The sequence below is a fragment of the Lissotriton vulgaris genome, chromosome 12, assembly GCF_964263255.1.
Source record: "Lissotriton vulgaris chromosome 12, aLisVul1.2, whole genome shotgun sequence".
Lineage (NCBI taxonomy): Eukaryota > Metazoa > Chordata > Amphibia > Caudata > Salamandridae > Lissotriton > Lissotriton vulgaris.
The window spans coordinates 444,359,865-444,380,067 of NC_141700.1; the positions used below are offsets into that span (position 1 = coordinate 444,359,865).

The 20,203-nt window shown below is 31.7% G+C and overlaps 9 non-coding genes across 9 annotated transcripts; all 9 read right to left on the reverse strand.

The window, feature by feature from the left end:
* Window positions 1-413: 413 nt before the first annotated feature.
* On the reverse strand, window positions 414-487 carry TRNAT-AGU (transfer RNA threonine (anticodon AGU)). The gene has a single exon. It is a non-coding gene; the product is annotated as a tRNA-Thr (tRNA).
* A 5,020-nt stretch (window positions 488-5,507) lies between these two features.
* TRNAT-UGU (transfer RNA threonine (anticodon UGU)) lies at window positions 5,508-5,581 on the reverse strand. Its single transcript has one exon. It is a non-coding gene; the product is annotated as a tRNA-Thr (tRNA).
* A 1,452-nt stretch (window positions 5,582-7,033) lies between these two features.
* Window positions 7,034-7,106, reverse strand: TRNAT-CGU (transfer RNA threonine (anticodon CGU)). Its single transcript has one exon. It is a non-coding gene; the product is annotated as a tRNA-Thr (tRNA).
* A 1,454-nt stretch (window positions 7,107-8,560) lies between these two features.
* On the reverse strand, window positions 8,561-8,634 carry TRNAT-UGU (transfer RNA threonine (anticodon UGU)). The gene has a single exon. It is a non-coding gene; the product is annotated as a tRNA-Thr (tRNA).
* A 1,452-nt stretch (window positions 8,635-10,086) lies between these two features.
* TRNAT-CGU (transfer RNA threonine (anticodon CGU)) lies at window positions 10,087-10,159 on the reverse strand. Its single transcript has one exon. It is a non-coding gene; the product is annotated as a tRNA-Thr (tRNA).
* A 1,454-nt stretch (window positions 10,160-11,613) lies between these two features.
* TRNAT-UGU (transfer RNA threonine (anticodon UGU)) lies at window positions 11,614-11,687 on the reverse strand. Its single transcript has one exon. It is a non-coding gene; the product is annotated as a tRNA-Thr (tRNA).
* Window positions 11,688-13,139: 1,452 nt separating this feature from the next.
* TRNAT-CGU (transfer RNA threonine (anticodon CGU)) lies at window positions 13,140-13,212 on the reverse strand. The gene has a single exon. It is a non-coding gene; the product is annotated as a tRNA-Thr (tRNA).
* Window positions 13,213-14,154: 942 nt separating this feature from the next.
* TRNAT-CGU (transfer RNA threonine (anticodon CGU)) lies at window positions 14,155-14,227 on the reverse strand. The gene has a single exon. It is a non-coding gene; the product is annotated as a tRNA-Thr (tRNA).
* A 436-nt stretch (window positions 14,228-14,663) lies between these two features.
* Window positions 14,664-14,737, reverse strand: TRNAT-AGU (transfer RNA threonine (anticodon AGU)). The gene has a single exon. It is a non-coding gene; the product is annotated as a tRNA-Thr (tRNA).
* Between the last annotated feature and the right edge of the window lie 5,466 nt (window positions 14,738-20,203).

Genomic DNA, 20,203 nt, shown 5'->3' on the forward strand with positions numbered 1-20,203 from the left:
ACATAATTTATTGTTGATGATGAAAATGTGTTTCCTGCTATAAATTCTTCTTTATATGTATTGTAATCTTAAACACGAAAACATACTCAATCACTACGCAAGTATTAATATGTTTTAATAAACTGGTACTCTTATAAAACTCAATTTCATTTCTTGAATCCTTTAAAAAAAAAATCATGAAGGTATTAATATTGCTCAAATCTAGGTAGAGATTGCATCTACGTCTTTCTCATAGATATGTATTTTTTTCATTTGGCAATAACAGTATTCATTCTATAATCTTGAAAATACTTGTGTTTTTATAAGGTTTAAGATGATCTGTCCAACAGTAAGATGAATCAGACTTTTATATTTTAATTGTATCGGAATAAGACCTAATAAAAATGATTTGTTATATAACAATGAGAAAAGCAAGGCACTGCTGAGAGTTGAACTCAGGATCTCCTGTTTACTAGACAGGCGCTTTAACCAGCTAAGCCACAGCACCCACTTGATTCTTAAATTTGAAACACTTTTCTTTATGGTGTTCAAGAGAACATTGCTTTTTCACTTTCATATTCTTTTCTAAGTTCACACACTTCTCTACTCAAACACTTAAGATGAATGAAGACTCTTGACTTATTCAAAAACACCTCTCTAATTTGAAGTTTACCCTATTCATATCATTTTAAAATATACCTTGCTGAAGAATGGATTAGTTGAATTCAACAATAGAGTGATCATTCACCTCTATCTTGTTCTTTGTCATTTTCTTTTCCCTATTTCAGTCAATGCATTCCTACAAAAATCTTCACAATACCAAGCATTTTATTTAATTTTTAAGATAACTTATTCTAAAGTTCATAGAACCAGAGGTTTACACTTAAATTGTATTCAACACTTGTTTGATGAAAATTATTCGGAAAGCATGGAGAAAACAGTTAGGTGATGCTGAGATTCGAACTCATGATTTCCTGTTTATGAGACAGGCACTTTAACCACTAAGCCACAGCACCAACGTTAATAGTAAAAAATTCATAAATAATTCATTGTTGATGATGAAAATGTGTTTTCTGCTATAAATTCTTCTTTATATGTATTGTAATCTTAAACACGAAAAGATATTCAATCACTACGCAAGGATTAACATGTTTTAATAAACAGGTACTCTTATAAAACCCAATTTCATTTCTTGAATTCTTTACAATTTTTTTTCATGAAGGTATTAATATTGCTCAAATCTAGGTAGAAATTTCATCTACGTCTTTCTCATAGATATATAATTTTTTCATTTTGCAATAACAGTATTCATTCTATAATCTTGAAAATACTTGGGTTTTTAGAAGGTTTAAGATGATCTGTTCAACAGTAAGATGAATCAGACTTTTATATTTTAATTGTATCGGAATAAGACCTAATGAAAATGATTTGTTATATAACAATGAGAAAAGCAAGGCGCTGCTGAGAGTTGAACTCAGGATCTCCTTTTTACTAAACAGGCGCTTTAACCAGCTAAGCCACAGCACCCACTTGATTCTTAATTTTGAAACACTTTTCTTTATGGTGTTCAAGAGAATATTGCTTTTTCACTTTCATATTCTTTTCTAAGTTCACACACTTCTCTACTCATGAACTTAAGATGAATGAAGACTCTTCACTTATTCAAAAACACCTCTCTAATTTGAAGTTTACCCTATTCATATCATTTTAAAATATACCTTGCTGAAGAATGGATTAGTTGAATTCAACAATAGAGTGATCATTCACCTCTATCTTGTTCTTTGTCATTTTCTTTTCCCTATTTCAATCAATGCATTCCTACAAAAATCTTCACAATACCAAGTATTTTATTTAATTTTTAAGATAACTTATTCTAAAGTTCATAGAACCAGTTGTTTATACTTAAATTGTATTCAACACTTGTTTGATGAAAATTATTCGGAAAGCATGAAGAAAACAGTTAAATGCTGCTGAGACTTGAACTCAGGATTTCCTGTTTACGAGACAGGAGCTTTAACCACTAAGCCACAGCACCAACGGTACTAGTAAAAAATGCATAAATAATTTATTGTTGATGATGAAAATGTAATTTCTGCTATAAATTCTTCTTTATATGTATTGTAATCTTAAACACGAAAAGATACTCAATCACTACGCAAGGATTCATATGTTTTAATAAACAGGTACTCTTATAAAACCCAATTTCATTTCTTGAATTCTTTACAATTTTTTTCATGAAGGTAATAATATTGCTCCAATCTAGGTAGACATTTCATCTACGTCTTTCTCATAGATATGTATTTTTTTCATTTTGCAATAACAGTATTCATTCTATAATCTTGAAAATACTTGGGTTTTTATAAGGTTTAAGATGATCTGTTCAACAGTAAGATGAATCAGACTTTATATTTTAATTGTATAGGAATAAGACCTAATGAAAATGATTTGTTATATAACAATGAGAAAAGCAAGGCACGGCTGAGAGTTGAACTCAGGATCTCCTGTTTACTAGACAGGCGCTTTAACCAGCTTAGCCACAGCACCCACTTGATTCTTAAATTTGAAACACTTTTCTTTATGGTGTTCAAGAGAATATTGCTTTTTCACTTTCATATTCTTTTCTAAGTTCACACACTTCTCTACTCAAACACTTAAGATGAATGAAGACTCTTCACTTATTCAAAAACACCTCTCTAATTTGAAGTTTACCCTATTCATATCATTTTAAAATATACTTTGCTGAAGAATGGATTAGTTGAATTCAACAATAGAGTGATCAGTCACCTCTATCTTGTTCTTTGTCATTTTCTTTTCCCTATTTCAGTCAATGCATTCCTACAAAAATCTTCACAATACCAAGCATTTTATTCAATTTTTAAGATAACTTATGCTAAAGTTCATAGAACCAGATGTTTATACTTAAATTGTATTCAACACTTGTTTGATGAAAATTATTCGGAAAGCATGGAGAAAACAGTTAAATGCTGCTGAGCTTTGAACTCAGGATTTCTTGTTTACGAGACAGGCGCGTTAACCACTAAGCCACAGCACCAACGTTAATAGTAAGAAATGCATAAATAATTCATTGTTGATGATGAAAATGTGTTTCCTGCTATAAATTCTTCTTTATATGTATTGTAATCTTAAACACGAAAACATACTCAATCACTACGCAAGTATTAATATGTTTTAATAAACAGGTACTCTTATAAAACCCAATTTCATTTCTTGAATTCTTTAAAAAAAAAATCATGAAGGTATTAATATTGCTCAAATCTAGGTAGAAATTTCATCTACGTCTTTCTCATAGATATGTATTTTTTTAATTTGGCAATAACAGTATTCATTCTATAATCTTGAAAATACTTGTGTTTTTATAAGGTTTAAGATGATCTGTTCAACAGTAAGATGAATCAGACTTTTATATTTTAATTGTATCGGAATAAGACCTAATGAAAATGATTTGTTATATAACAATGAGAAAAGCAAGGCGCTGCTGAGATTTGAACTCAGGATCTCCTTTTTACTAAACAGGTGCTATAACCAGCTTAGCCACAGCACCCACTAGATTCTTAAATTTGAAACACTTTTCTTTATGGTGTTCAAGAGAATATTGCTTTTTCACTTTCATATTCTTTTCTAAGTTCACACACTTCTCTACTCAAACACTTAAGATGAATGAAGACTCTTCACTTATTCAAAAACACCTCTCTAATTTGAAGTTTACCCTATTCATATCATTTTAAAATATACTTTGCTGAAGAATGGATTAGTTGAATTCAACAATAGAGTGATCAGTCACCTCTATCTTGTTCTTTGTCATTTTCTTTTCCCTATTTCAGTCAATGCATTCCTACAAAAATCTTCACAATACCAAGCATTTTATTCAATTTTTAAGATAACTTATGCTAAAGTTCATAGAACCAGATGTTTATACTTAAATTGTATTCAACACTTGTTTGATGAAAATTATTCGGAAAGCATGGAGAAAACAGTTAAATGCTGCTGAGCTTTGAACTCAGGATTTCTTGTTTACGAGACAGGCGCGTTAACCAATAAGCCACTGCACCAACGTTAATAGTAAGAAATGCATAAATAATTCATTGTTGATGATGAAAATGTGTTTCCTGCTATAAATTCTTCTTTATATGTATTGTAATCTTAAACACGAAAACATACTCAATCACTACGCAAGTATTAATATGTTTTAATAAACAGGTACTCTTATAAAACCCAATTCCATTTCTTGAATTCTTTACAATTTTTTTTCATGAAGGTAATAATATTGCTCCAATCTAGGTAGACATTTCATCTACGTCTTTCTCATAGATATGTATTTTTTTCATTTTGCAATAACAGTATTCATTCTATAATCTTGAAAATACTTGGATTTTTATAAGGTTAAAGATGATCTGTTCAACAGTAAGATGAATCAGACTTCTATATTTTAATTGTATCGGAATAAGACCTAATGAAAATGATTTGTTATATAACAATGAGAAAAGTAGAGCACTGCTGAGAGTTGAACTCAGGATCTAATGTTTACTAGACAGGCGCTTTAACCAGCTAAGCCACAGCACCCACTTGATTTTTTATTTTGAAACACTTTTCTTTATGGTGTTCAAGAGAATATTGCTTTTTCACTTTCATATTCTTTTCTAAGTTCACACACTTCTCTACTCAAACACTTAAGATGAATGAAGACTCTTCACTTATTCAAAAACACCTCTCTAATTTGAAGTTTACCCTATTCATATCATTTTAAAATATACCTTGCTGAAGAATGGATTAGTTGAATTCAACAATAGAGTGGTCATTCACCTCTATCTTGTTCTTTGTCATTTTCTTTTCCCTATTTCAGTCAATGCATTCCTACAAAAATCTTCACAATACCAAGCATTTTATTTAATGTTTAAGATAACTTATTCTAAAGTTCATAGAACCAGATCGTTATTCTTAAATTGTATTCAACATTTGTTTGATGTAAATTATTCGGAAAGCATGGAGAAAACAGTTAGTTTCTGCTGAGATTTGAACTCAGGATTTCCTGTTTACGAGACAGGCGCTTTAACCACTAAGCCACAGCACCAACATTAATAGTAAGAAGTGCATAAATTATTCATTGTTGATGATGAAAATGTGTTTCCTGCTATAAATTCTTCTTTATATGTATTGTAATCTTAAACAGGAAAACATACTCAATCACTACGCAAGTATTAATATGTTTTAATAAACAGGTACTCTTATAAAACCCAATTTCATTTCTTGAATTCTTTACAATTTTTTTTCATGAAGGTAATAATATTGCTCCAATCTAGGTAGACATTTCATCTACGTCTTTCTCATAGATATGTATTTTTTTCATTTTGCAATAACATTATTCATTCTATAATCTTGAAAATACTTGGGTTTTTAGAAGGTTAAAGATGATCTGTTCAACAGTAAGATGAATCAGACTTTTATATTTTAATTGTATCAGAATAAGACCTAATGAAAATGATTTGTTATATATTACAATGAGAAAAGCAAGGCGCTGCTGAGATTTGAACTCAGGATCTCCTGTTTACAAGACAGGCGCTTAAACCAGCTAAGCCACAGCACCCACTTGATTCTTAAATTTGAAACACTTTTCTTTATGGTGTTCAAGAGAATATTGCTTTTTCACTTTCATATTCTTTTTTAAGTTCACACACTTCTCTACTCAAACACTTAAGATGAATGAAGACTCTTCACTTATTCAAAAACACCTCTCTAATTCGAAGTTTACCCTACTCATATCATTTTAAAATATACCTTGCTGAAGAATGGATTAGTTGAATTCCACAATAGAGTGATCATTCACCTCTATCTTGTTCTTTGTCATTTTCTTTTCCCTATTTCAGTCAATGCATTCCTACAAAAATCTTCACAATACCAAGCATTTTATTTAATTTTTAAGATAACTTATTCTAAAGTTCATAGAACCAGATGTTTATTCTTAAATTGTATTCAACATTTGTTTGATGAAAATTATTCGGAAAGCATGGAGAAAACAGTTCGGTGCTGTTGAGATTTGAACTCAGGATTTCATGTTTATGAGACATGCCCTTTAACCACTAAGCCACAGCACCAACGTTAATAGTAAGAAATGCATACAAAATTTATTGTTGATGATGAAAATGTGTTTCCTGCTATAAATTCTTCTTTATATGTATTGTAATCTTAAACACGAAAACATACTCAATCACTACGCAAGTATTAATATGTTTTGATAAACAGGTACTCTTATAAAACTCAATTTCATTTCTTGAATTCTTTAAAAAAAAATCATGAAGGTATTAATATTGCTCAAATCTAGGTAGACATTTCATCTACGTCTTTCTCATAGATATGTATTTTTTTCATTTTGCAATACCAGTATTCATTCTATAATCTTGAAAATACTTGGGTTTTTATAAGGTTAAAGATGATCTGTTCAACAGTAAGATGAATCAGACTTTTATATTTTAATTGTATCGGAATAAGACCTAATGAAAATGATTTGTTATATAACAATGAGAAAAGCAAGGCACTGCTGAGAGTTGAACTCAGGATCTCCTGTTTACTAGACAGGCTCTTTAACCAGCTAAGACACAGCACCCACTTGATTCTTAAATTTGAAACACGTTTCTTTATGGTGTTCAAGAGAATATTGCTTTTTCACTTTCATATTCTTTTCTAAGTTCACACACTTCTCTACTCAAACACTTAAGATGAATGAAGACTCTTCACTTATTCAAAAACACCTTTCTAATTTGAAGTTTACCCTATTCATATCATTTTAAAATATACCTTGCTGAAGAATGGATTAGTTGAATTCAACAATAGAGTGATCATTCACCTCTATCTTGTTCTTTGTCATTTTCTTTTCCCTATTTCAGTCAATGCATTCCTACAAAAATCTTCACAATACCAAGCATTTTATTTAATTTTTAAGATAACTTATTCTAAAGTTCATAGAACCAGATGTTTATTCTTAAATTGTATTCAACATTTGTTTGATGAAAATTATTCGGAAAGCGTGGAGAAAACATTTAGGTGCTGCTGAGATTTGAACTCAGGATTTCCTGTCTACGAGACAGGCGCTTTAACCACTAAGCCACAGCACCAACGTTAATAGTAAGAAATGCATACATAATTTATTGTTGATGATGAAAATTTGTTTCCTGCTATAAATTCTTCTTTATATGTATTGTAATCTTAAACACGAAAACATACTCAATCACTACGCAAGTATTAATATGTTTTGATAAACAGGTACTCTTATAAAACTCAATTTCATTTCCTGAATTCTTAAAAAAAAATCATGAAGGTATTAATATTGCTCAAATCTAGGTAGAAATTTCATCTACGTCTTTCTCATAGATATGTATTTTTTTCATTTTGCAATAACAGTATTCATTCTATAATCTTGAAAATACTTGTGTTTTTATAAGGTTTAAGATGATCTGTTCAACAGTAAGATGAATCAGACTTTTATATTTTAATTGTATTGGAATAAGACCTAATGAAAATGATTTGTTATATAACATTGAGAAAAGCAAGGCACTGCTGAGAGTTGAACTCAGGATCTTCTGTTTAAAGACAGGCGCTTTAACCAGCTAAGCCACAGCAACCACTTGATTCTTAAATTTGAAACACTTTTCTTTATGGTGTTCAAGAGAATATTGCTTTTTCACTTTCATATTCTTTTCTAAGTTCACACACTTCTCTACTCAAACACTTAAGATGAATGAAGACTCTTCACTTATTCAAAAACACCTCTCTAATTTGAAGTTTACCCTATTCATATCATTTTAAAATATACCTTGCTGAAGAATGGATTAGTTGAATTCAACAATAGAGTGAACATTCACCTCTATCTTGTTCTTTGTCATTTTCTTATCCCTATTTCAATCAATGCATTCCTACAAAAATCTTCACAATACCAAGTATTTTATTTAATTTTTAAGATAACTTATTCTAAAGTTCATAGAACCAGATGTTTATTCTTAAATTGTATTCAACATTTGTTTGATGTAAATTAATCGGAAAGCATGGAGAAAACAGTTAGTTTCTGCTGAGATTTGAACTCAGGATTTCCTGTTTACGAGACAGGCGCTTTAACCACTAAGCCACAGCACCAACATTAATAGTAAGAAGTGCATAAATTATTCATTGTTGATGATGAAAATGTGTTTCCTGCTATAAATTCTTCTTTATATGTATTGTAATCTTAAACAGGAAAACATACTCAATCACTACGCAAGTATTAATATGTTTTAATAAACAGGTACTCTTATAAAACCCAATTTCATTTCTTGAATTCTTTACAATTTTTTTTCATGAAGGTAATAATATTGCTCCAATCTAGGTAGACATTTCATCTACGTCTTACTCATAGATATGTATTTTTTTCATTTTGCAATAACATTATTCATTCTATAATCTTGAAAATACTTGGGTTTTTAGAAGGTTAAAGATGATCTGTTCAACAGTAAGATGAATCAGACTTTTATATTTTAATTGTATCGGAATAAGACCTAATGAAAATGATTTGTTATATATTACAATGAGAAAAGCAAGGCGCTGCTGAGATTTGAACTCAGGATCTCCTGTTTACAAGACAGGCGCTTTAACCAGCTAAGCCACAGCACCCACTTGATTCTTAAATTTGAAACACTTTTCTTTATGGTGTTCAAGAGAATATTGCTTTTTCACTTTCATATTCTTTTTTAAGTTCACACACTTCTCTACTCAAACACTTAAGATGAATGAAGACTCTTCACTTATTCAAAAACACCTCTCTAATTTGAAGTTTACCCTACTCATATCATTTTAAAATATACCTTGCTGAAGAATGGATTAGTTGAATTCCACAATAGAGTGATCATTCACCTCTATCTTGTTCTTTGTCATTTTCTTTTCCCTATTTCAGTCAATGCATTCCTACAAAAATCTTCACAATACCAAGCATTTTATTTAATTTTTAAGATAACTTATTCTAAAGTTCATAGAACCAGATGTTTATTCTTAAATTGTATTCAACATTTGTTTGATGAAAATTATTCGGAAAGCATGGAGAAAACAGTTCGGTGCTGTTGAGATTTGAACTCAGGATTTCATGTTTATGAGACATGCCCTTTAACCACTAAGCCACAGCACCAACGTTAATAGTAAGAAATGCATACAAAATTTATTGTTGATGATGAAAATGTGTTTCCTGCTATAAATTCTTCTTTATATGTATTGTAATCTTAAACACGAAAACATACTCAATCACTACGCAAGTATTAATATGTTTTGATAAACAGGTACTCTTATAAAACTCAATTTCATTTCTTGAATTCTTTAAAAAAAAATCATGAAGGTATTAATATTGCTCAAATCTAGGTAGACATTTCATCTACGTCTTTCTCATAGATATGTATTTTTTTCATTTTGCAATACCAGTATTCATTCTATAATCTTGAAAATACTTGGGTTTTTATAAGGTTAAAGATGATCTGTTCAACAGTAAGATGAATCAGACTTTTATATTTTAATTGTATCGGAATAAGACCTAATGAAAATGATTTGTTATATAACAATGAGAAAAGCAAGGCACTGCTGAGAGTTGAACTCAGGATCTCCTGTTTACTAGACAGGCTCTTTAACCAGCTAAGACACAGCACCCACTTGATTCTTAAATTTGAAACACGTTTCTTTATGGTGTTCAAGAGAATATTGCTTTTTCACTTTCATATTCTTTTCTAAGTTCACACACTTCTCTACTCAAACACTTAAGATGAATGAAGACTCTTCACTTATTCAAAAACACCTTTCTAATTTGAAGTTTACCCTATTCATATCATTTTAAAATATACCTTGCTGAAGAATGGATTAGTTGAATTCAACAATAGAGTGATCATTCACCTCTATCTTGTTCTTTGTCATTTTCTTTTCCCTATTTCAGTCAATGCATTCCTACAAAAATCTTCACAATACCAAGCATTTTATTTAATTTTTAAGATAACTTATTCTAAAGTTCATAGAACCAGATGTTTATTCTTAAATTGTATTCAACATTTGTTTGATGAAAATTATTCGGAAAGCGTGGAGAAAACATTTAGGTGCTGCTGAGATTTGAACTCAGGATTTCCTGTCTACGAGACAGGCGCTTTAACCACTAAGCCACAGCACCAACGTTAATAGTAAGAAATGCATACATAATTTATTGTTGATGATGAAAATTTGTTTCCTGCTATAAATTCTTCTTTATATGTATTGTAATCTTAAACACGAAAACATACTCAATCACTACGCAAGTATTAATATGTTTTGATAAACAGGTACTCTTATAAAACTCAATTTCATTTCCTGAATTCTTAAAAAAAAATCATGAAGGTATTAATATTGCTCAAATCTAGGTAGAAATTTCATCTACGTCTTTCTCATAGATATGTATTTTTTTCATTTTGCAATAACAGTATTCATTCTATAATCTTGAAAATACTTGTGTTTTTATAAGGTTTAAGATGATCTGTTCAACAGTAAGATGAATCAGACTTTTATATTTTAATTGTATTGGAATAAGACCTAATGAAAATGATTTGTTATATAACATTGAGAAAAGCAAGGCACTGCTGAGAGTTGAACTCAGGATCTTCTGTTTAAAGACAGGCGCTTTAACCAGCTAAGCCACAGCAACCACTTGATTCTTAAATTTGAAACACTTTTCTTTATGGTGTTCAAGAGAATATTGCTTTTTCACTTTCATATTCTTTTCTAAGTTCACACACTTCTCTACTCAAACACTTAAGATGAATGAAGACTCTTCACTTATTCAAAAACACCTCTCTAATTTGAAGTTTACCCTATTCATATCATTTTAAAATATACCTTGCTGAAGAATGGATTAGTTGAATTCAACAATAGAGTGAACATTCACCTCTATCTTGTTCTTTGTCATTTTCTTATCCCTATTTCAATCAATGCATTCCTACAAAAATCTTCACAATACCAAGTATTTTATTTAATTTTTAAGATAACTTATTCTAAAGTTCATAGAACCAGATGTTTATTCTTAAATTGTATTCAACATTTGTTTGATGTAAATTAATCGGAAAGCATGGAGAAAACAGTTAGTTTCTGCTGAGATTTGAACTCAGGATTTCCTGTTTACGAGACAGGCGCTTTAACCACTAAGCCACAGCACCAACATTAATAGTAAGAAGTGCATAAATTATTCATTGTTGATGATGAAAATGTGTTTCCTGCTATAAATTCTTCTTTATATGTATTGTAATCTTAAACAGGAAAACATACTCAATCACTACGCAAGTATTAATATGTTTTAATAAACAGGTACTCTTATAAAACCCAATTTCATTTCTTGAATTCTTTACAATTTTTTTTCATGAAGGTAATAATATTGCTCCAATCTAGGTAGACATTTCATCTACGTCTTACTCATAGATATGTATTTTTTTCATTTTGCAATAACATTATTCATTCTATAATCTTGAAAATACTTGGGTTTTTAGAAGGTTAAAGATGATCTGTTCAACAGTAAGATGAATCAGACTTTTATATTTTAATTGTATCGGAATAAGACCTAATGAAAATGATTTGTTATATATTACAATGAGAAAAGCAAGGCGCTGCTGAGATTTGAACTCAGGATCTCCTGTTTACAAGACAGGCGCTTTAACCAGCTAAGCCACAGCACCCACTTGATTCTTAAATTTGAAACACTTTTCTTTATGGTGTTCAAGAGAATATTGCTTTTTCACTTTCATATTCTTTTTTAAGTTCACACACTTCTCTACTCAAACACTTAAGATGAATGAAGACTCTTCACTTATTCAAAAACACCTCTCTAATTTGAAGTTTACCCTACTCATATCATTTTAAAATATACCTTGCTGAAGAATGGATTAGTTGAATTCCACAATAGAGTGATCATTCACCTCTATCTTGTTCTTTGTCATTTTCTTTTCCCTATTTCAGTCAATGCATTCCTACAAAAATCTTCACAATACCAAGCATTTTATTTAATTTTTAAGATAACTTATTCTAAAGTTCATAGAACCAGATGTTTATTCTTAAATTGTATTCAACATTTGTTTGATGAAAATTATTCGGAAAGCATGGAGAAAACAGTTCGGTGCTGTTGAGATTTGAACTCAGGATTTCATGTTTATGAGACATGCCCTTTAACCACTAAGCCACAGCACCAACGTTAATAGTAAGAAATGCATACAAAATTTATTGTTGATGATGAAAATGTGTTTCCTGCTATAAATTCTTCTTTATATGTATTGTAATCTTAAACACGAAAACATACTCAATCACTACGCAAGTATTAATATGTTTTGATAAACAGGTACTCTTATAAAACTCAATTTCATTTCTTGAATTCTTTAAAAATAAATCATGAAGGTATTAATATTGCTCAAATCTAGGTAGACATTTCATCTACGTCTTTCTCATAGATATGTATTTTTTTCATTTTGCAATACCAGTATTCATTCTATAATCTTGAAAATACTTGGGTTTTTATAAGGTTAAAGATGATCTGTTCAACAGTAAGATGAATCAGACTTTTATATTTTAATTGTATCGGAATAAGACCTAATGAAAATGATTTGTTATATAACAATGAGAAAAGCAAGGCACTGCTGAGAGTTGAACTCAGGATCTCCTGTTTACTAGACAGGCTCTTTAACCAGCTAAGACACAGCACCCACTTGATTCTTAAATTTGAAACACGTTTCTTTATGGTGTTCAAGAGAATATTGCTTTTTCACTTTCATATTCTTTTCTAAGTTCACACACTTCTCTACTCAAACACTTAAGATGAATGAAGACTCTTCACTTATTCAAAAACACCTTTCTAATTTGAAGTTTACCCTATTCATATCATTTTAAAATATACCTTGCTGAAGAATGGATTAGTTGAATTCAACAATAGAGTGATCATTCACCTCTATCTTGTTCTTTGTCATTTTCTTTTCCCTATTTCAGTCAATGCATTCCTACAAAAATCTTCACAATACCAAGCATTTTATTTAATTTATAAGATAACTTATTCTAAAGTTCATAGAACCAGATGTTTATTCTTAAATTGTATTCAACATTTGTTTGATGAAAATTATTCGGAAAGCGTGGAGAAAACATTTAGGTGCTGCTGAGATTTGAACTCAGGATTTCCTGTCTACGAGACAGGCGCTTTAACCACTAAGCCACAGCACCAACGTTAATAGTAAGAAATGCATACATAATTTATTGTTGATGATGAAAATTTGTTTCCTGCTATAAATTCTTCTTTATATGTATTGTAATCTTAAACACGAAAACATACTCAATCACTACGCAAGTATTAATATGTTTTGATAAACAGGTACTCTTATAAAACTCAATTTCATTTCCTGAATTCTTAAAAAAAAATCATGAAGGTATTAATATTGCTCAAATCTAGGTAGAAATTTCATCTACGTCTTTCTCATAGATATGTATTTTTTTCATTTTGCAATAACAGTATTCATTCTATAATCTTGAAAATACTTGTGTTTTTATAAGGTTTAAGATGATCTGTTCAACAGTAAGATGAATCAGACTTTTATATTTTAATTGTATTGGAATAAGACCTAATGAAAATGATTTGTTATATAACATTGAGAAAAGCAAGGCACTGCTGGGAGTTGAACTCAGGATCTTCTGTTTAAAGACAGGCGCTTTAACCAGCTAAGCCACAGCAACCACTTGATTCTTAAATTTGAAACAATTTTCTTTATGGTGTTCAAGAGAATATTGCTTTTTCACTTTCATATTCTTTTCTAAGTTCACACACTTCTCTACTCAAACACTTAAGATGAATGAAGACTCTTCACTTATTCAAAAACACCTCTCTAATTTGAAGTTTACCCTATTCATATCATTTTAAAATATACCTTGCTGAAGAATGGATTAGTTGAATTCAACAATAGAGTGAACATTCACCTCTATCTTGTTCTTTGTCATTTTCTTATCCCTATTTCAATCAATGCATTCCTACAAAAATCTTCACAATACCAAGTATTTTATTTAATTTTTAAGATAACTTATTCTAAAGTTCATAGAACCAGATGTTTATACTTAAATTGTATTCAACATTTGTTTGATGAAAATTATTCAGAAAGCATGGAGAAAATAGTTAGGTGCTGCTGAGATTTGAACTCAGGATTTCCTGTTTACGAGACAGGCGCTTTAACCACTAAGCCACAGCGCCAACGTTAATAGTAAGAAATGCATACATAATTTATTGTTGATGATGAAAATGTGTTTCCTGCTATAAATTCTTCTTTATATGTATTGTAATCTTAAACACGAAAACATACTCAATCACTACGCAAGTATTAATATGTTTTAATAAACTGGTACTCTTATAAAACTCAATTTCATTTCTTGAATCCTTTAAAAAAAAAATCATGAAGGTATTAATATTGCTCAAATCTAGGTAGAGATTGCATCTACGTCTTTCTCATAGATATGTATTTTTTTCATTTGGCAATAACAGTATTCATTCTATAATCTTGAAAATACTTGTGTTTTTATAAGGTTTAAGATGATCTGTCCAACAGTAAGATGAATCAGACTTTTATATTTTAATTGTATCGGAATAAGACCTAATAAAAATGATTTGTTATATAACAATGAGAAAAGCAAGGCACTGCTGAGAGTTGAACTCAGGATCTCCTGTTTACTAGACAGGCGCTTTAACCAGCTAAGCCACAGCACCCACTTGATTCTTAAATTTGAAACACTTTTCTTTATGGTGTTCAAGAGAACATTGCTTTTTCACTTTCATATTCTTTTCTAAGTTCACACACTTCTCTACTCAAACACTTAAGATGAATGAAGACTCTTGACTTATTCAAAAACACCTCTCTAATTTGAAGTTTACCCTATTCATATCATTTTAAAATATACCTTGCTGAAGAATGGATTAGTTGAATTCAACAATAGAGTGATCATTCACCTCTATCTTGTTCTTTGTCATTTTCTTTTCCCTATTTCAGTCAATGCATTCCTACAAAAATCTTCACAATACCAAGCATTTTATTTAATTTTTAAGATAACTTATTCTAAAGTTCATAGAACCAGAGGTTTACACTTAAATTGTATTCAACACTTGTTTGATGAAAATTATTCGGAAAGCATGGAGAAAACAGTTAGGTGATGCTGAGATTCGAACTCATGATTTCCTGTTTATGAGACAGGCACTTTAACCACTAAGCCACAGCACCAACGTTAATAGTAAAAAATTCATAAATAATTCATTGTTGATGATGAAAATGTGTTTTCTGCTATAAATTCTTCTTTATATGTATTGTAATCTTAAACACGAAAAGATATTCAATCACTACGCAAGGATTAACATGTTTTAATAAACAGGTACTCTTATAAAACCCAATTTCATTTCTTGAATTCTTTACAATTTTTTTTCATGAAGGTATTAATATTGCTCAAATCTAGGTAGAAATTTCATCTACGTCTTTCTCATAGATATATAATTTTTTCATTTTGCAATAACAGTATTCATTCTATAATCTTGAAAATACTTGGGTTTTTAGAAGGTTTAAGATGATCTGTTCAACAGTAAGATGAATCAGACTTTTATATTTTAATTGTATCGGAATAAGACCTAATGAAAATGATTTGTTATATAACAATGAGAAAAGCAAGGCGCTGCTGAGAGTTGAACTCAGGATCTCCTTTTTACTAAACAGGCGCTTTAACCAGCTAAGCCACAGCACCCACTTGATTCTTAATTTTGAAACACTTTTCTTTATGGTGTTCAAGAGAATATTGCTTTTTCACTTTCATATTCTTTTCTAAGTTCACACACTTCTCTACTCATGAACTTAAGATGAATGAAGACTCTTCACTTATTCAAAAACACCTCTCTAATTTGAAGTTTACCCTATTCATATCATTTTAAAATATACCTTGCTGAAGAATGGATTAGTTGAATTCAACAATAGAGTGATCATTCACCTCTATCTTGTTCTTTGTCATTTTCTTTTCCCTATTTCAATCAATGCATTCCTACAAAAATCTTCACAATACCAAGTATTTTATTTAATTTTTAAGATAACTTATTCTAAAGTTCATAGAACCAGTTGTTTATACTTAAATTGTATTCAACACTTGTTTGATGAAAATTATTCGGAAAGCATGAAGAAAACAGTTAAATGCTGCTGAGACTTGAACTCAGGATTTCCTGTTTACGAGACAGGAGCTTTAACCACTAAGCCACAGCACCAACGGTACTAGTAAAAAATGCATAAATAATTTATTGTTGATGATGAAAATGTAATTTCTGCTATAAATTCTTCTTTATATGTATTGTAATCTTAAACACGAAAAGATACTCAATCACTACGCAAGGATTCATATGTTTTAATAAACAGGTACTCTTATAAAACCCAATTTTATTTCTTGAATTCTTTACAATTTTTTTCATGAAGGTAATAATATTGCTCCAATCTAGGTAGACATTTCATCTACGTCTTTCTCATAGATATGTATTTTTTTCATTTTGCAATAACAGTATTCATTCTATAATCTTGAAAATACTTGGGTTTTTATAAGGTTTAAGATGATCTGTTCAACAGTAAGATGAATCAGACTTTATATTTTAATTGTATAGGAATAAGACCTAATGAAAATGATTTGTTATATAACAATGAGAAAAGCAAGGCACGGCTGAGAGTTGAACTCAGGATCTCCTGTTTACTAGACAGGCGCTTTAACCAGCTTAGCCACAGCACCCACTTGATTCTTAAATTTGAAACACTTTTCTTTATGGTGTTCAAGAGAATATTGCTTTTTCACTTTCATATTCTTTTCTAAGTTCACACACTTCTCTACTCAAACACTTAAGATGAATGAAGACTCTTCACTTATTCAAAAACACCTCTCTAATTTGAAGTTTACCCTATTCATATCATTTTAAAATATACTTTGCTGAAGAATGGATTAGTTGAATTCAACAATAGAGTGATCAGTCACCTCTATCTTGTTCTTTGTCATTTTCTTTTCCCTATTTCAGTCAATGCATTCCTACAAAAATCTTCACAATACCAAGCATTTTATTCAATTTTTAAGATAACTTATGCTAAAGTTCATAGAACCAGATGTTTATACTTAAATTATATTCAACACTTGTTTGATGAAAATTATTCGGAAAGCATGGAGAAAACAGTTAAATGCTGCTGAGCTTTGAACTCAGGATTTCTTGTTTACGAGACAGGCGCGTTAACCACTAAGCCACAGCACCAACGTTAATAGTAAGAAATGCATAAATAATTCATTGTTGATGATGAAAATGTGTTTCCTGCTATAAATTCTTCTTTATATGTATTGTAATCTTAAACACGAAAACATACTCAATCACTACGCAAGTATTAATATGTTTTAATAAACAGGTACTCTTATAAAACCCAATTTCATTTCTTGAATTCTTTAAAAAAAAAATCATGAAGGTATTAATATTGCTCAAATCTAGGTAGAAATTTCATCTACGTCTTTCTCATAGATATGTATTTTTTTAATTTGGCAATAACAGTATTCATTCTATAATCTTGAAAATACTTGTGTTTTTATAAGGTTTAAGATGATCTGTTCAACAGTAAGATGAATCAGACTTTTATATTTTAATTGTATCGGAATAAGACCTAATGAAAATGATTTGTTATATAACAATGAGAAAAGCAAGGCGCTGCTGAGATTTGAACTCAGGATCTCCTTTTTACTAAACAGGTGCTATAACCAGCTTAGCCACAGCACCCACTAGATTCTTTATTTTGAAACACTTTTCTTTATGGTGTTCAAGAGAATATTGCTTTTTCACTTTCATATTCTTTTCTAAGTTCACACACTTCTCTACTCAAACACTTAAGATGAATGAAGACTCTTCACTTATTCAAAAACACCTCTCTAATTTGAAGTTTACCCTATTCATATCATTTTAAAATATACCTTGCTGAAGAATGGATTAGTTGAATTCAACAATAGAGTGATCATTCACCTCTATCTTGTTCTTTGTCATTTTCTTTTCCCTATTTCAGTCAATGCATTCCTACAAGAATCTTCACAATACCAAGCATTTTATTTAATTTTTAAGATAACTTATTCTAAAGTTCATGGAACCAGATGTTTATTCTTAAATTGTATTCAACACTTGTTTGATGTAAATTATTCGGAAAGCATGGAGAAAACAGTTAGGTGATGCTGAGATTCGAACTCATGATTTCCTGTTTATGAGACAGGCGCTTTAACCACTAAGCCACAGCACCAACGTTAATAGTAAAAAATGCATAAATAATTCATTGTTGATGATGAAAATGTGTTTTTCTGCTATAAATTCTTCTTTATATGTATTGTAATCTTAAACACGAAAAGATACTCAATCACTACGCAAGGATTAATATGTTTTAATAAACAGGTACTCTTATAAAACCCAATTTCATTTCTTGAATTCTTTACAATTTTTTTTATGAAGGTATTAATATTGCTCAAATCTAGGTAGAAATTTCATCTATGTCTTTCTCATAGATATATAATTTTTTCATTTTGCAATAACAGTATTCATTCTATAATCTTGAAAATACTTGGGTTTTTAGAAGGTTTAAGATGATCTGTTCAACAGTAAGATGAATCAGACTTTTATATTTTAATTGTATCGGAATAAGACCTAATGAAAATGATTTGTTATATAACAATGAGAAAAGCAAGGCGCTGTTGAGAGTTGAACTCAGGATCTCCTTTTTACTAAACAGGCACTTTGGAAAGGGGCGACCACTCGGTCCCCCCGAACGTATGGCGGAGTGCCTCGATCCCCCCGGGAAGCCATTTTTTGGGCGGGAGGCGCGTCTCGGCTGGTATGCCCGAAGCGGCGTAGCCGGGGCGCGCCTTTTCCCGCCCTAGAGTGGGCTGGCCTAGACACCGACGCAGCCAGCCACGCCCTCGGGGCGGGCAGGGGCGGGTTTTCGCCCGCCCTGAAGACGGATAAAAAGAGACGCAAGACCGGAAGACGTCCTCTTGTTCTTGTGCTCCGAAGCTGCACCTCCTCGCTACACGTGAGCTCGGGACGGAACGAAGAGCCAATTTTGAGCGTTTTGATCTTTTTCTTTGTCTTCTAGATACTTCCTCGGAGAGATGCCCAAGAAAGGCGCAAAGAGAATGACGACCGACCAGATGGTGCGGGCCCTTTGCAAAGAAGTGTCCGACATAAAGAAACGGTTGGCGGAGCGAGATGGGGAGGAGGGTTCGGGCCCTGCGCCGGCTGGAGGGAGACCTAAGAGGCCGAGAAAGGTTCCAGCCGGTGGGGACGTCCCGGTTCCCTCTGCCCCGCTCGAGGCGCCGATCCCAGTACCGATGGAGGGGAATCCAATCCCCGTTGTCGTCACCCCGACGTCCAAGGAAGACATGCCCCCCGAGCTGGCAGCACAGCTAGCAGCATGGTTGGGGGATAGTAGTGATGGCGCCACGGCTGCCGAGGCACAGGCGCTGATAAAAGGGCTTCGTGAGAAGAAAGAGGCAGCTAGAGTGGCTGCGCCGTTGGCGGGGATAGACAAGCCGCAAGCGGCAGAAGCTGCGTCCGGTTCAGGTAAGCGGCCATTGCCGATTGCAAGGGACGAGTCAGCACCCTCTCGTAGAGAGAGATTGGGACAACATGTGCCTTTAGCTATAAAGGAAAAGATCTGGGCGGGGGAGTACGTGAATATTTTTTCCCTGCTTGTTGATCATTATGATGTGGAGCATGTGAAAAGTCAGAAGGACTTAATGCATCCGAGTGTTTGGCGCGCAAAAATGGCCGCCTTTAAGGTAAATGAGAACATTGGCAACTGGGGCAACGCATGGGGTATTTTCACATCGATTTTGGGGGAACGTAGGCCCGAGTTGCTTCCTGAGTTTCCCGTTTATCAATCACGAATTATGGGTTACTCGACAGCGTATCAAGGTAACCATTGGTTTTGTTATGACAATCTGTTCAGGAAAGAAAAGGAACATAACAAGAGTTTGACTTGGGATTGTTACGATTCTTTAACATGGGATAAAATGAAAGAATCGGGAATGTTAAGAATGCCATTGGTTGGGAGCAATGTTGTTGATTACTCCCGCCAAAATGTGGGGACGCCCTTTCGACCAAGTACGAGCACCGACGACCAGTCGAGGCCCGCAGGTACAGGGAGAAAGG